The following is a 16,571-nucleotide window of genomic DNA, read 5'->3' as shown; positions in this document are numbered from 1 at the left end:
TAAAAGAATGGGATTTCTTTCTATTCTTATCTGATTTCCTATGAAGAAGCACATTGTACTCTGACTTAATGCTTTTTCAAAAAATACAATCTGTTTTCTTTCTTTTCTATATTCTGTGGAGAGGATTTTGGGGGTTGAAAGGATTTAAAATTTTCCCCAATAATGGAGAAAAAGAAAGAAAAGAAAGGAATGAAGGCAAAAATAAACCAGAATAGGAAGTAAGCAAAGGAAAGGAGGAAAGAAGGGAGGGAGAGAGGGAGGAAGGGGACCTCCACTATGCTACAGCCACAGCAATGTGGGATCCAAGCCACATCTGCAACCTACACCACAGCTCACAGCAATGTCAGATCCTTAACCCACTCAGTGAGGCCAGGGATCGAACCTGTGTTCTCATGGATTCTAGTCAGGTTTGTTACCACTGAGCCACAATGGGAACTCCCTTGATTTCTCTATTAAGGCATAGAGAGACCATGTATGTCTTGCCTGATTTTTCAGCAAAATGCTTTAAAAATAAATGGATTATGTATGAGCTGAAATAATCCTTTATTTCAGAGAAAATTTTGATGTTTAGAATACAAATTCCATAGGAAAGTCTGTGATTTGAGGAATTTGAGAGATAATCAGAAAGAATACCCCTAATAGCCTATATATTTTTTCTAGTAGTCGATTACTTAGTAGTAAGTAGAAATATTTTTATTTATTTATTTAATTTTTCGCTTTTTAGGGCTGCTCCCGCAGCATATGGAAATTCCCAGGCTAGGGGTCAAATCAGAGCTGCAGTGGCTGGCTTACACCACAGCAAAAGCAATGCCAGATCTGAGTCGTGTCTGCGACCTACACCATAGCTCAGGGCAATGTCAGATCCGTAACCTACTGAGTGAGACTGCGTCCTAGTCAGGTTTGTTACCGCTGAACCCCAAAAGGAACTTAATGAAATATTTTTATTTTTAAATCAAGTGACAAATTCCTAACCATGTCTTCAATGTTTTCTACAAATCTATCTTTTACGGATAAAAAGAAACTCTTTTTTTTTTGGTCCATAAAAGACAAATGGCCATTTATACTTATGAGTTATTTAGGAAGAACTGGGAAGAAAACTCCCACTGTTCTTGCTACCTCACACCTGGTCCTCTCCAGTGGGTCAGAAATCTGATTAGAGAGAATTGAGATAAAGACCCCAGCTCATGGTTGGCTTTCCTCTTGGTCTCCCTAGAATAAGCATGCTCACAAGCAAAACAATTTTTCTCAGGAGTTCCCATTGCAGCTCAGCAGGTTAAGAACCCGACTAGCATCCATGGGGACTTGGGTTTGATCCCTGGCCTCACTCAGTGGGTTAAAGGATCTGGCGTTGCCATGAGCTGTGGTATAGGTTGAAGAAGCAGCTCAGATCTGGCATTGCTGTGGCATAGGCTGGTGGCCGCAGTTCAGATTCGACCCCTAGCCTGGGAACCTCCATATGCCACAGTTGCAACCCTGAAAAAAAAAAAGACAAAACAAACAAAAATACAGTTTTTCTCAAAGCCAAGGCACATCCACTTGTTACTTTTTCTCTCATCCTTCATGCCAAGTGAGGTTTGAGAATTTTAATTAAATAGGTATTTATTTGTTGCCCTTCTATGCCCATCAAGAATGCAAACTTCTAAAGACAAAGATTATGTCATTTTATTGACTATGTTTATCACAGACACTAGCAAAAATTTTTATTCGTACTTCATGTACATAGTACAAATCTGTTGGATGCTGTATATAATCCTCTCATCCTACGTTTAGTTAACTTAGACTTTTGGCTGGCCCTTAAATATTCTCTAGGTTTTCCTACTGTCATGCCTTTGTTATGCTGTTTCTTCATTCAAGGCTCTTTCTCTTTAATTCCCACCAGTGGTCTCATTTTTTTCCTTTTTGAAATCTTATTGATCCCTCAAGGTCTAATTCATCCTCAGACATCCTCAGTGATTTCTCTCCTAATAAACTCAACCAAATATGCTCTAATCCTATACACACTTGTACCATTTTTTTTCAAAAATTTCTCTGAAGGGGGAGTTCCCACTGTGGCTCAGCAGGTTAATAAACTGATTAGTATCCATGAGGATGCAGGTTCAATCCCTGGCCTTGCTCAGTGGGTTAAGGATCCAGCATTGCCATAAGCTGTGGTGTAGGTTACACATGCAGTTTTGATCTGGAGTGGCTGTGGCTGTGGCATAGACCAGCAGCTTCAACCCCTAGCCTGAGAACTTCCATATGCCATGGGTGCAGCCCTAAAAAGACAAAAAAAAATTTCTATGAAGGAATTTATCATGTTTCAACTTATATTTTATTCAATCACATGCATACTTTCTCCGTTCCTTTTGATTACAATTTTTCTAAGGCTAAGGACTATGTTTTAGTTATGAATCTTCAAAAGCACCTGGAACATAGCGGATGCTTTAAAAATGTTTTTCTACTGGAGTTCCCGTTGTGGCGCAGTGGTTAACGAATCTGTCTAGGAACCATGAGGTTGCAGGTTCGATCCCTGCCCTTGCTCAGTGGATTAAGGATCCGGCATTCCCTCCCATGAGCTGTGGTGTAGGTCACAGATGTTGCTCGGATCCCGCACTGCTGTGGCTCTGGCGTAGGCCAGCGGTTGCTGTGGCTCTGGAGTAGGCCAGTGGCTACAGCTCCAATTGGACCTCTAGCCTGGGAACCTCCATACGTCACGGGAACAGCCCTAGAAAAGGCAAAAAAAAAGACAAAAAAAAGAAAATGTTTTTCTACTGGCACTGCTGGCATAACTCTATCATTTTAAATTATTTAATCCATGGATTCAACAGCACATAACTGGTTACCTAAGTTAGCTATAGTCTGATTGATTTATGTAACTAAATAATATGTATTGATTTTAAAACACCAATGACACATATTTAATAATTCATAAAATATGATTTCTTGCATGCTAATTTAAGTTCTGTTTTCCAAGTAAGAAAGTTGTGTAATAATTGTAATATGACTATAGAGTGGCTGCATCATTACTCTAATCATAAGAATCTTTAAGAAATGCAGATTTACTTTTCCAGATTACTGAGAGTTACAGGTAATATGCTATATATGTGTTTAATTTTAAAAACTTAAAGAGAGATACATTATCTAAAATGAGAGAGAATCATGAAAGAAAAAAAAATATTTTCTCATTTGTAAGAACTTGGACTCCTTAAGGCATCTGATAAATATAAAAATGATACTTTCAAAAACTGTAAGAAGATGAAGATTCCTGATTGCTGAAGGTTTTACTTTATTCAAACATGTAGCACCAGATCATGTAAGGAGAATCTTATTCTGCTTAAAGCCTGAGCGATTTGATTTGCTGCTTTCTGTCAGTGTAGAAGTTGACATTTTCTACTCACACAGATATATTTTTCCAACATTGTAAAACTGTTCAGAAAATGAGCTATGCTTGTAAAATCCTTCTTCCGTCTTATCACTAGGTGATTTTTGGCAATTAACCCCATCTTTTAATGCTAAATCAACCTAAAATGCCAAAAATACAATGAATACTTGTACATATGTCTTTCTAATCAGATATAGGAGTACTTATATCCACTAAGAACTATTCATCCAGAAAATGATTACAATGATTTAAGTGGGTATATTATAAAATTTCAATTGTACTTAAGAACTGCATAATGTTTGAAGCTGCTCTGAGAACTTGTATCCTACAAACTGGTAAAATAACATTGATCTGAGCTGCCTACATGTTCTTTTGTTCACCTTTTAAAACTTATAACAGGGAACCCATTTTCTTTTTTAAGGCTGACACAGTTTATGCTTCATCTTTTGACCTTCATTGAAGAAAGTTTGTTTTCTGTATCATATAATGACATTTGTATACCCCAGCTTCTATTGTGCTATTTGAGGATACTTCATTCAACAAAGCTTTACTGCTGTCAGTCTTGCCTTGTCTTGTCAGAAACACATGACATATTAGAATTTAAAAAAATTCATAGAGGGTTGATAAAGTTACTAAGTACAAACTATTAATTTAGGTGTAGGTGGAACCACAAGATATAGGGCAAGAACCTGAGGCTAGTAACAGTGGAGTTTGTCACCATCCCTAGGTCCTAAGAAACAAGGGAGAAGTTATTGGAACTCAGAACATGACAAAATTATGTAGAGTAGGCTAACTCAAGAATATAATTTGAGAAACAGAGCCAGCCCAAGGCAATGGTGCAGGAAAGGATTGTGGAGAATAAATACCCTATTCTCTTTCTCCTTTCTCCCTTCAGTCTCCCAGAGCTCCCTGTAGGTTAAACCCAACCAGAAGACAGAAGGTACAGGAACCCTGCCAATGTGGCCTACAGAGACATCAGTCAAGTAACAGGGAAGGAAAGAGCACATACCTAGAGAGGAAAACAGCAGATATCCAACAGAGCTCCTATGCTATATACACAGTGAACACCACACCCCCTGACCTTTAATGTTCCTTATAGGCACAGCCTCAATGAAATAAGTCAGTATAATAATGGGTAGATTAATTCCACCCTTTTCAATACTTGCCTCAATGAACTGGCATCATTTTGTAGTGTTTAATAATTCTCACCTGTGTTGCCGGGTGCTGCTTAATTACGGGAGAGTTTCTATTGAGGATTTTTAGCCATCTTTTGAGTCCATAGCTGTTGCAGAACTTTGGCTACCATGTTAGTTTTGGATTACGATTATTTCTTAAAGTGGAAAAAAAAAAGTGAGGCACAGTTAAATCTTGATTTCCTAGTCAAAGTCAACAACACAGCCTAGGAACTAAAATTTTTAGCACCCATCATTTCAACTCTCTCACCTATATTTGCTCTATGTAAATTAACACCCACAAAACTGAATAGAAGATTAGCACTGAACTCTTGCAGACAGGTGGAGAAGAATTATGACATCCGGCAATCTGTGAAATATTCTTGTATTTTTAACTGTGTATTCTTGTGTTTTGGGCTGTGTATGGGGCCTTTCCTGAATTGCTTTCCTTCCCTCCGTTGCAGCAATCTCCTTACAACCTTTTCCCTTTGGTCAGAAAAGGGGGGGAAGTGCCAACATAATTAGTATGCCAGAGTCAGTAATACTCCGCTGCCAAATGGCTTCTTGATTCAAATTAATGAAAACATGGCTAGCTGTGTCAACAATGGGGTCCTCAGCACCAAGAGGCCACAGCTCATGTCATGAAGAAGACGGCCCAATTCCACTTCCAAGATTGTGTCACTGAAGAACCTTTCCTAAGATATGGACCGGGTTTGCTTTCTGATGTGCTTCAGTTTCCTTGGGGGTGAGGGGCATGGAGTCTTTTGTGATCACTCTATTATAAAACATTCTTCACACACAGAGGAGATGCACTTGAGCTACTTCCCCCAAGTCAACACAGCTCACCCTAATGAAACACTGAGTATGCGCCAAGTTTTGTGCTAGGTGCTAGTGATAAGATGAATGTCACCCTGCTGACAAGGAGACCAATGCATAAAGAGACAAACACACACAAATGATTGGTCCTTGTGGAGCTCAGAAGAGGGAAAATAGAGTCTTTATTGGAGAGATAAAAGCTGTTTGGGGCTGGATATTAAAGAACGGATGAATATGGCATTCACAGATGGAAAAGTGAGAAGAGGAACTTCCAAGCAGAAGTGATGACTAGTGCAAATTGTGCAATTATTTGCAGTGAGCACAGGACAAGTCATAAAACCAGTAACTTCAGCAGGTAATGAATTACCATAAGTATGTGTTGATATATTGGGAACAGAAATTATTTACCATTTTCTATAAAGTCTCAGTGTCTAGCACAGGACATGATACAGAGTAGGGATTTCATAAATGTTGAAATGTAGAGTCATCAGTGACTTTTTAAAAAAGGTTTTTCAATTTATTTTAAGACATGAGCACACCATCAATTTTGAAGTGACCTGGAGAACTTACAATCTTTACCAAAATGAGTCAGACTACATAAAATGCTAATTTAGTTGATAATGAGGGAATGCTGAAGAAACATAATAAGTTACGATTTTTGATATGTAGGCTCACATCTTAAGTCTAAACATTTGGGATTAGGAGGCATCAATTAATCGTCAGATCCCTGCACATCTTATGGGCAATCATCCCTTTCATATTAATCCATGAGTGCTTTATGGGGCTCAGTAGAGCTTACTCTGGGACTATCGTGAGTTCCCAACTCAGCCTGAGGCCAGCAACAGGAGAGATTACAAGAGTCCCTTAGGAACTGTGCCTGACCTGCACTGTCCATGTCAGAGTTGGCTGCATATTTGAAGACTGTATCAGACATCCTTTGATATATGCAAGCTTCCACCACAGAAACACTCATGTGTATGCATACTGTGTTACATTAGGTGACTTTGCTTCTTCTTTTGGGACCACAGATGCTACAGTTTAAGAGCAAGAGGCTAATGTTCCTCCAGCTGACACAAACCTACCAGTCCTGACAGTGACATCAGTAAAATTTGAGACTTCCCTACAAAGAGGAGTGGCATATAGAAAAAGAATAAGCTATCAGCAATGTGCTTGCTAAGAAAAGCAACAAGCTTGGTGTGTTTTAGAGACTAGGTAATGAGAAGGCCAGAGGAGCAAAATGCAAAGAGAACTGTTGGAAGAATGTTCAATAATGCATTTGCTCAGATCCACAGACTGGAAGCTCTCAAACACTATGGTGCGAACTAAAGATATGCCAAGCAAAGGAAATTAATTATTAACAAAGTCGGAGTTCCCGTCGTGGCGCAGTGGTTAACGAATCCGACTAGGAACCATGAGGTCGCGGGTTCGGTCCCTGCCCTTGCTCAGTGGGTTAACGATCTGGCGTTGCCGTGAGCTGTGGTGTAGGTTGCAGACGCGGCTCGGATCCCACGTTGCTGTGGCTCTGGCGTAGGCCGGTGGCTACAGCTCCGATTCAACCCCTAGCCTGGGAACCTCCATATGCCGCGGAAGCGGCCCAAGAGATAGCAACAACAACAACAAACAACAACAACAAAAAAAAAAAAAAAAAAAAAAAAAAAAAAAAAAAACAAAGTCAAGGCAGCACAGGAATCATAAGATTAGTGACTTCAATTTTAAAGTGAAAAAATTACAAATAAACTGTATCCATAATGTAAGAAGAAGCAGTTGTAATTTCATAGCTCCTACAATTCCACCCCACTGAGCACCCAAATTCCTCCAAATTGTCCTCCCACTTTCCCCCCAAAAAATAAGACTTTGTTGTTGTTGTTATTAAATCATAAGTTAACAGTTACTTTTGTATTTGAAAGTTCAAGGAAAACTCTTCATTTGAACATGTTATAAAGTCCCTTATAATTTGACAGCATATAAAAAGAACACATAAGGACTAAATTTTTCATAGAAACAATTCAGCGATGTGACATGAATGGAGCAAAAGAATTTGGGGAATTATAGCACAGGTTCTTTAGTGACCAGGGCACAAGGACTGGGCAAGTCCAATGCAAACTGGAACCAAAAAGTAGGTACATCAACTGCTGAAGACTTTGCCTGAAGCAGAAAGAAAAGAAGTAACTATCCTGGCTTCCTCCCTTGTATTATCCTTCAATCTCTTCTCAGAGCCTTCTACTGGCTGCCCCAACCAGAAGCCATCAAGCAAGGGGTACTGGGGAATGTACTATGCAGAAAACATGCTCACAAATTCTCTGACATTCCCACTACCAGAAGTAGAATCTAATTCCCTTTCTCTTGAACATAATTTGTCTTAGTGACTTGCTTCTAAGGAACTGAATGTAGCAAGTAGAATGCATGATTTCATACAAGAAGATATAACTTCCACCTTGTTCTCTCCTGTCTATCATGAGAAGACAGGTTCTTTGAGGTGCAATCCAACAGAGGGAATTTAACATAGGGAAATCATTGCAAACAGAAGTTTGTAAAAGACCTGAAAAATTAAACAGAGGGCAGAGATGCAGTCTACGGATTAGCAATAGCCAAACAGATAGGAATAAAAGACCCGTATAGGTGGTCTGGTGATAGCTCCAGCTGAAGTTCCAGCTGACAGATGGTATGGAGGGCCAAAAAAATGATGGAATAAACCTTTAGATGAGTCTAATCCCAGTATTCAAGACACCTGATGGTGTCACATGAAACAGAAACAAGCTGTCTCCACCAAGTCCTGCCCAAATTTCAGATCCATGAGCAAAATAAATATTGCCATTGCTTGAGCCACTAAGTGGTGTGGTAGGATGTTAAATAGCAATGGGTAACCCCAACAGGATCTGAGAGCAAACAAGCCAATGGCACGTACAACATTGTTCTTATTTTCTCATTTCTGCTTCAGCTAACATTTAAAAGTCTCACTCAGAGCCAACCACACTTAAATTTTATGGCAATTTTAGATATGTATTGGCCAGTGTTACTGGCAGTAAAAACAATTTTTCAACTCATTAATTCTGATTATATGTCCAAAGGATGAACAACTGTTCACTGAAGATATGGTTTATTTCTCCATTTAGAAGTATTTCCATACAAAAGTGCTGGTCTCCTTGTAAAATATAAAACTTTGAAACTTTAGTTAAGCATGTGAAATTAAATTTACTATCATTTACTATTAATTTGAAATAAAGACTAACTCATTGACTATAGAAATATTTAGCTATTTGAAGAGTCTCACTGCTAAGAGATTAATTTGATAATTGCTTGCAGAACTTACTTTGTATGTTACCTTTTTAGAGTCATAGGAAAAGATAGAGCCAAAGGAAATGGATGAGAGGGAGAGACAACAGGGAGCAAAGCGTAAGGATCAGGGAGGAAAAAGTGGAAGTTGAGGGGAAAGCAGAGAGAGAAGCACACTACTGAAGAAGAATGTCGATACAGATCTCCTTTCACAAGCACGCAAATTCAGTGGCCTTTTTACATGATGGGAATGTTTTGTCAGTGGAAGAGAAGAAAATAAACATCCCCATTGTTACATTTCCCAATATGTTTTTGGAGACAACAGATTCTGGGTGGTTTGCTGGAAGACATACCAGATGGATGAGAGAGACCAGACTGTGCCACTAACAAGCCATATGACAGTCAGGTCACTCACTGTCTTTGTGGCTTAATTTCTTTAGGAAAAAAATACATGGGTTATACAAGATGATTTCTAAGGTTTATAAGTTCTGACAATAAAATTCTAAAATTGTATGATTTATGGGAAATTTCCTCTTGCCTGAATGGCTCTAGATTTTGATGCTATTCTTAATCCTAGAGCAAAACAAATGTTAGACTGATAAAACTGATAGATAATGACTTGTCCCAGCCTGATAACCTCCTGCACACCTCATGGTGAATTCTAGAGTAGCAACTCTGACACCAAAACCTAGCTGTTATATTGAATACTGGTGTGGGAGTTCCTGTCGTGGCTCAGTGGTTAATGAATCTGACTAGGAACCATGAGGTTGCGGGTTCGATCCCTGGCCTCGCTCAGTGGGTTAAGGATCCGGCATTGCCATGAGCTGTGCTGTAGGTCAAAGACGCGGCTCGGATCTGGCATTGCTGTGGCTGTGGTGTAGGCCGATGGCTACAGCTCCGATTCGACCCCTAGCCTGGGAACCTCCATATGCCGTGGGTGTAGCCCTAGAAAAGACAAACAAGACAAAAAGATAATAATAATAATTTTGGTTTGTATTCATGTAAAAATTGAGGAAAAACTGTTTTCCATGTTTTTGTACTGAATATTTAAAAAATAAATGGAGAACCTAATTAACCACACCCCATTTCCATCCTGTAATATTCTCACATAATAACCTATGAATAAAAATTAGTGAAATTATCTCATACAGTTTGGATTTCTCTGGAAGAAGTTCCTTCTCTTGACACAGAGCTGCTGGGAAGATGGAAGGAAGTACTAAGAAGAGATCCTACAATACACATTAAAGAATGAAAGAAAGAACATGGGAATCAAATTTCTTCCTGGTACTCTTTTCACAGGATAAGTTGATTGCAAACATTTATATAGTACAATTATTTTTAATATATGCCTTTTTTCTTAAGTGCCAAAATAATACAGACTTCTCTACTACATATTACCTAAGAAAGAGATAGAGAACTACCCAAAATAAGTGACTTGTCAGTTTGCTCCAACACCCAGTATGTCTGAAGTTTTCAACATATATATAATTTTTTAGCTATCTCAGAATCAATAAATGAGAAGAGATAATCCTTTGCTTATTAGGCTGCTTCTTTGCCACTTTTCTTGTGTTTATGTCATCTTCCCACTGAAGTATAAGCTCCTTGAGGATAGAAATTGGATCATGCTTCCTGGTAACCTTCCACATACACACTGAAAAGCATCTAGTACTTGTTAAATCTTGGCTACATATATATATATATATATATACACACACACACACATAGGTCAGTACATGCTATAAACTGACTGTCAGAGATACTAGGAATTCCCCTATTTGGTTAAGAGAACTGACAGAGGTTACTTTGTTTTGGGAGGCCTAGTTGGGATCCCTGCAGAACATGGCACTTTCACTTGCATTGGCACAGCCTGGTGATTTCAACAACGCTGCTAAGGAGATGAATAGGCCCTAACTATAAGGGAATACTGTAGTCAAAATGGGCATTAGGAGTTCCTGTCATGGTGCAGTGGTTAATGAATTCGACTAGGAACCATGAGGTTGCAGGTTCGATCCCTGCCCTTGCTCAGTGGGTTAATGATCCCGCGTTGCCATGAGCTGTGGTGTAGGTTGCAGATGCGGCTCAGATCCTTCCTTGCTGTGGTTCTGGCATAGGCCGGCGGCTATAGCTCTGATTCGACCCCCAGCCTGGGAATCTCCATATGCCTCGGGAGCGGCCCAAGAAATGGAAAAAGACAAAAAAAAAAAAAAAAAAAAAAAAAAAAAAGGGCATTAGACAAGTTTTGCCATAAAGCACTCAGCTACTTTGCATGATACTTACTATGGGTAAAAACATAATACTACTATTAGTAGTAGTGCTTTGGTATGGTGTTTGTACTTCAAATGTTTCAAGACGATTGAGAGAGAGGAGTAGCCCCTTTGCTAAAATCCATCCACAAAGACAGACCGGAGTTTAAAACCAAGGACGCTGGCACCAAAGCATCCCAGATACTTGGTTGTCCTGACTCAAAGTTTAGGGAGAAGCAAGGACCTGAGACTAAAGGAAAACACTGTAGACTATTCCAGCATTATCCTCTAGTGAAGCTGATGAGCCAGGCAGATTGATGGGTAAGCCAGCAGTTGGTGAGTAAACATCCATATTACGCTGCTGTTTCTTTTTTTTTCTAGTTTTTTTTTTTTTTTTTTTGTCTTTTTGTCTTTTGTTGTTGTTGTTGTTGCTATTTCTTGGGCCGCTCCCGCGACATATGGAGGTTCCCAGGCTAGGGGTTGAATCAGAGCTGTAGCCACCGGCCTACGCCAGAGGCACAGCAACGCGGGATCCGAGCTGCGTCTGCAACCTACACCACAGCTCACGGCAACGCCGGATCGTTAACCCACTGAGCAAGGGCAGGGACCGAACCTGCAACCTCATGGTTCCTAGTCGGATTCGTTAACCACTGCGCCACGACAGGAACTCCTTTTTTCTAGTTTTTATTGAGATATAATTGACACACAGAACTGTGTAAATTTAAGGTGTATAGCATCAATATTTGACTTACATCAATATTACCAAAGCAAGTTTAGCGAACATCCATCATCTTATATAGATACAACACTTAGAAAATAGAAGAAAAATTTTACACCTAGAAAATAGAAGAAAAATTTTACTTGTAATGAGAATTCTTAGGATTTACTCTAAGTTTTATATATAACAGATAGCAATATTAATTACATTAATCATGCTGTACATTACATCCCTAGTACTTATTCATCTTATAATTCAAAGTTTGTATGTTTTGACTATCTTCATCCAATATCCTCCTCTACTTTATGGTTACCAAAGGGTATGGCGGGGGAATAAATTAGGAGTTTGTAATTAACATACACATACTACTAGATATAAAATAGATAAACAACGGGGATCTACCACATAGCAAGGGGAACTATACTCAAAATTTTTTAATAACGTATAAGGGAAAATAATCTGAAAAAGGATAGATAGATATAGATATCTATATATATATAGTCTATATTGTCATCTATATATCTGAATCACTTTGCTGTACATCTGAAACACTGTAAATCAACTATACTTCAAAAATTAAAAAATTAAAAAAATAGTAAAAGTGACTTAAAAAAGAAAGACAAAATATATTTTATATTTACCCATAAAATTACCCTTTAGAACTCTTGCTTACTTCCCGTAGAGCTGAGTTTCCATATGGTACAATTTTCTGTTAGAATGATAATCTTCCTTTAACATTTCTTGTAGCACAGATCTGATTAGTAATTCTTTCGGTTTATTTAAAATAATTTTATTTAACCTTTTTAAAATGTTTTCACTAAATATAGAATGCTAAATTGACTCCTTTCCTTCAGCACTTAAAAAAAGAACCACTCCATTGTCTTTTGAGTTTCTACTGTTTCTGATAAGAAGTAATATATCATAATTTCCCTATATGTAGTATGTCTTTTTTCCTTTGGCTGGTTTTAAAGTTTTTCTTTTTATCTTTTGTTTCAGCAGTTTGACTCTGATGTGTCTCTAGTTTTATTTTATTTATCTTGCTTGAAATTTACTGAACTTCTTGAATTTGTGTATTGGTTCTTATTCTTCAAATTTAGAGTCATTTAAAAATTTTCTGGAGTTCCCGTTGCGGCGCAGCGGAAACGAATCCAACTAGGAACCATGAGGTTGAAGGTTCAATCCCTGGCCTCGCTCAGTGGGTTAAGGATCTGGCATTGCCGTGAGCTGTGGTGTAGATCACAGATGCGGCTCGGATCTGGCGTTGCTGTGGCTGTGGCATAGGCCAGTGGCAACGGCTCTGATTAGACCCCTAGCCTGGGAACATCCATATGTGGGTGCAGCCCTAAAAAAAGACAAAAAAAAAAAAAAAAAACAAAAAAACTTCCAGTGCTGTTCTCTTTTCTTCTGAAAATCCAACCACATATATATTAGTACATTTGATATTGTTCCTACTCAATGACGTTCTATTTTCTCTAGATGGTTCATTTTGGATAATTTCTATCAACGTGTTTCAAATTTGCTGTTCCTCTTCTCCATGTCTAATCATTTTGCTCATTTCATATATTTTGTTTTTCTAGCTAAAACAATGTTCACTTTTTTATTTTTAGAATTTTAATCTATTTTTAGAATTCTCTCTCTTGTATAACTCCTTCAATTCTTTCCACCTTATAAACTATTTAACTACTGCAGTTGTTTTACGGTATCTGCTATATTCAAAAATCTGTTATCATCTGTTTGTCTCTATTGACTGTTGCTCATATATTTCATGATTATTTACATTTTTATTACATACAAAACTTTATATATAAAAGAATATAGATGACTGAATTATATATTTTTTTTAGTTTTATTTAATTTTTTCCTGGAAAGGGTCAATCATTTCAACTAAAAGGCAGTTAGTTAGGCAAGGGATGTGTAATTTGGATTCCACCAAGAATTGAGTTGAGCTAGGGTTAGAGTGCAACCTTAATTAATTTGATCTTACCTCTAGTTTAAAATAAGGAGTTTTTGCTTTGCTTTTCAGTTCCACCTTCAACTGAGATGTTAATTCTCCTTGCTATTGGTAAGATTTAAGCTAGGAGGGTATTAGCTTGCAACTTTGATTTTTAATTGACCTCTGAATTCATCTCCACCAAAACTTTAATATATGTACACCAGAACACCATACAAATTATCCTCTCCAGCTTTATCTTCACTGAAAACTCTTACTTTCTCTGGCATAGTGTTCAAGTCATGAAACGCAAATTCTTAAGATAGAATAAAGTGATCTTTCATTTGGAGCTTTTCTAAATTCCAATTTATCTTGCTAGCCAACCATGTCACTAAAAGCTCAGAGGTATTTTCCTTGCCCTACAAAGTCTCTATCATCTCTGTTAGGCCTGCTCCTTTGACCACCCACACTCTCTTGCCTCCAAGTATGGAAGTTAACTGTGGCTCTTTGTTCACCAATGAAGAGTTCATCCTTCTCTGGAATTTGGCTAATTCAGACTTCTCAGCATCCACTGTTATTCAATAGCTTTATATATGTGTATAAACATGACTATTTCACTGTACCCACAGTTATTTAACTGTTTTTACCACATGGTTGTTCACATCCTTCTACATCCTGATCAAGAGTGGGATGATTAACTCCCTAGATTGTGTGGAAACCTGAATAACAAGGAGACTGATGTATAGTTCTCATGTGAAATTTCACAGATATTTGCAAGGGCCAGTACTGTGTGCCAGCGATAGAGAAGCAGTGGTAGTAAGCCATACCTAGATAGTCAGGACCTGAAACAAGCATTATGAGTCCCCCCATACACCATAAATTGCATTTTAAATATCTACGAGAACGTCTGAAAACTAGGCATTCTCTGAGAGATATGTGGAAATAAAAACAATGTGATCACAGAATATAAGAAGTCATATGTGGAAGAAACTGGTCAGAGTTCTCCAATACTCACATACTTCTTAAAATTTCCCAGACTCTCTTGCAGTTAGTTTCACCATGTGACTAGTTCTGGTGAAAGGACAAAAGCAGAATTTGTGTGAATTACTTCGGCAAGGTGACTAATACCCACTCTCTTTTTCTGGTGTACAGACTACCTACTACAGCACAGGAGGCAAGGGAAATAGTCCTCCATCATTATTATTTAAAGAGAGTGGCCAGGAAAATTCAGACCAGGAATAACAACATTACACCTTACATAAGCAAAACATATATTTTTATTCTTGTAAGCCACTGAGATTTTATGTTTTATTTGTTAATGAAACATAACTTAGCCTAATGTTAGTAAAAATGTGGTCTACACTGGTCAGTTCTGGTCTGCAAATTGTTTAAAACCAATCTATGACAAAATTAAGTACAAAAATGGAAAGTTTTTAGAAACTTTTATGGCAAGGGAATGAGAAATTTTATATCTATTGAATGTAAAATTACATCTATTTAGCAAAAAGCAAATTCAGATTTGTACTGTATTTTTCTTAGCTTTATTTTTAAAATTTTCACTCTTCTTGTAATTTATCTTTATTGTATTTTTAAAAAGCATTGGTCTGTGATAGACTAAAAATAATAAAAGCTTGTTCTTTCACTACTGAGAGTATGATAAACAATGGCTATTCTATCCCTAACAAACCAAAACAAAAAAAGGAACATCTTAGAATAACCTGAATAACAAGGAAACAAATAGATTGAGAAGGACATCAGATATTTTACTCTGAAGGTAGGGTATCACATAGGCCCCTTGCAAGCTAAATGATTCTCATAGAAAGAGAAGGACACTGAATTAACTATTTTTAATCCTGAAACAATGACATACCCAGAATTTCCTAAAATTCTATTTTTTACCTTGAAATAAAATAGCACTGTAGGATAAAAATAAGTTCAATCATAGAGAAAGCAAATAACATGTCAACCTCTCATCTCCCCTCTTGGCTTTAAGACTGGGATAGTGGTAAAGACAGTCAGATATAAGTTTCCCAGGAGGACATTTCTTGATTAATTACCTTCCTTCTCTCCCACTTTTCCCAAAATGCACCTCTCATCATATGAATACAAGAAGGATGACAGTGATGTTCCTCTGTTCATTTTCATTGTTGATGGCTTTTTTTTAAAACTGAAGTTCATTTACAATGTTGTGTTAGTTTCTGGTATAAAATTATACACACACACACATATGTATTTAACATATGTATTTAACATTCTTTTCCATTATGGTTTATTATAGGATGTTAAATATAGTTCCCTGTCTTATACAGCAGGACCTTGTTGTTTATCTTTGTTATATATAGTAGTTTGTATCTGCTAATCTCAAACTCTTTATTTATCCCTCCCCACCCTCTTTCCGCATTGGGAACCATAAGTTTGTTTTCTATGTCTGTGAGCCTGTTGCTATTTTTTAAAAAAAATCATTTGTATCATATTTTGAATTTCACATGTAAGTGATGTCACATGGTATTTGTCTTTGAATGACTTACTACATTTAGTGTGACACTCTCTAGATCCATCCACTTCGCTGCAAATGGCATTATTTCACTGTCCTTTTATGGCTGAGTAGTATTCCATTGTGTATATATATATACCACATCTTCTTTATCAATTCCTCCATTGATGGACATTAAGGCTGCTTCCATGTCTTGGCTATTGTAAACAGTGCTGCAATGAACACTGGGGTGCATTTATCTTTTCGAGTTATGGTTTTCTCTAGATAGATAACCAGGAGTGGGATTGTCAGATAAATTTCTATTTAGTTTTTTTGGGAACCTCCATACTGCTTCCCATAGTGGTTGTACCAATTTACATTCCTACCAACAGAGTAGGAGGGTTCCCTTTTCTCCACAACCTCTCCAGTATTTATTATTTGTAGACTTTTTGATGGTGGTCACTCTGACCTATTGAGGTGATAGCTCATTGAGGTTTTGATTTGTATTTATCTAATAATTAGTGATGTTGAGCATCTTTCCACGTGCTTTTTGATCATCTGTCTGTTTTCTTGGAAGAAATGTCT

At 37.6% G+C, this 16,571-nt stretch overlaps 1 protein-coding gene across 2 annotated transcripts in view; it reads right to left on the bottom strand.

The window, feature by feature from the left end:
- Positions 1 to 4,691, bottom strand: part of LOC102159844 (melanoma-associated antigen B4-like) — a 134,780-nt gene extending 130,089 nt beyond the window's left edge. For both annotated transcript variants that reach the window (XM_005673516.2, XM_021080241.1), the window contains exon 1: positions 4,571 to 4,691. The gene's annotated coding sequence lies outside the window, so the exon portion shown is untranslated. The remainder of the gene's footprint in view (positions 1 to 4,570) is intronic.

Source organism: Sus scrofa, chromosome X (genome assembly GCF_000003025.6).
Source record: "Sus scrofa isolate TJ Tabasco breed Duroc chromosome X, Sscrofa11.1, whole genome shotgun sequence".
Classification (NCBI taxonomy): domain Eukaryota; kingdom Metazoa; phylum Chordata; class Mammalia; order Artiodactyla; family Suidae; genus Sus; species Sus scrofa.
The sequence above is the reverse complement of the archived record's forward strand: the minus strand, read 5'-3'. Positions and strand labels throughout refer to the sequence as shown.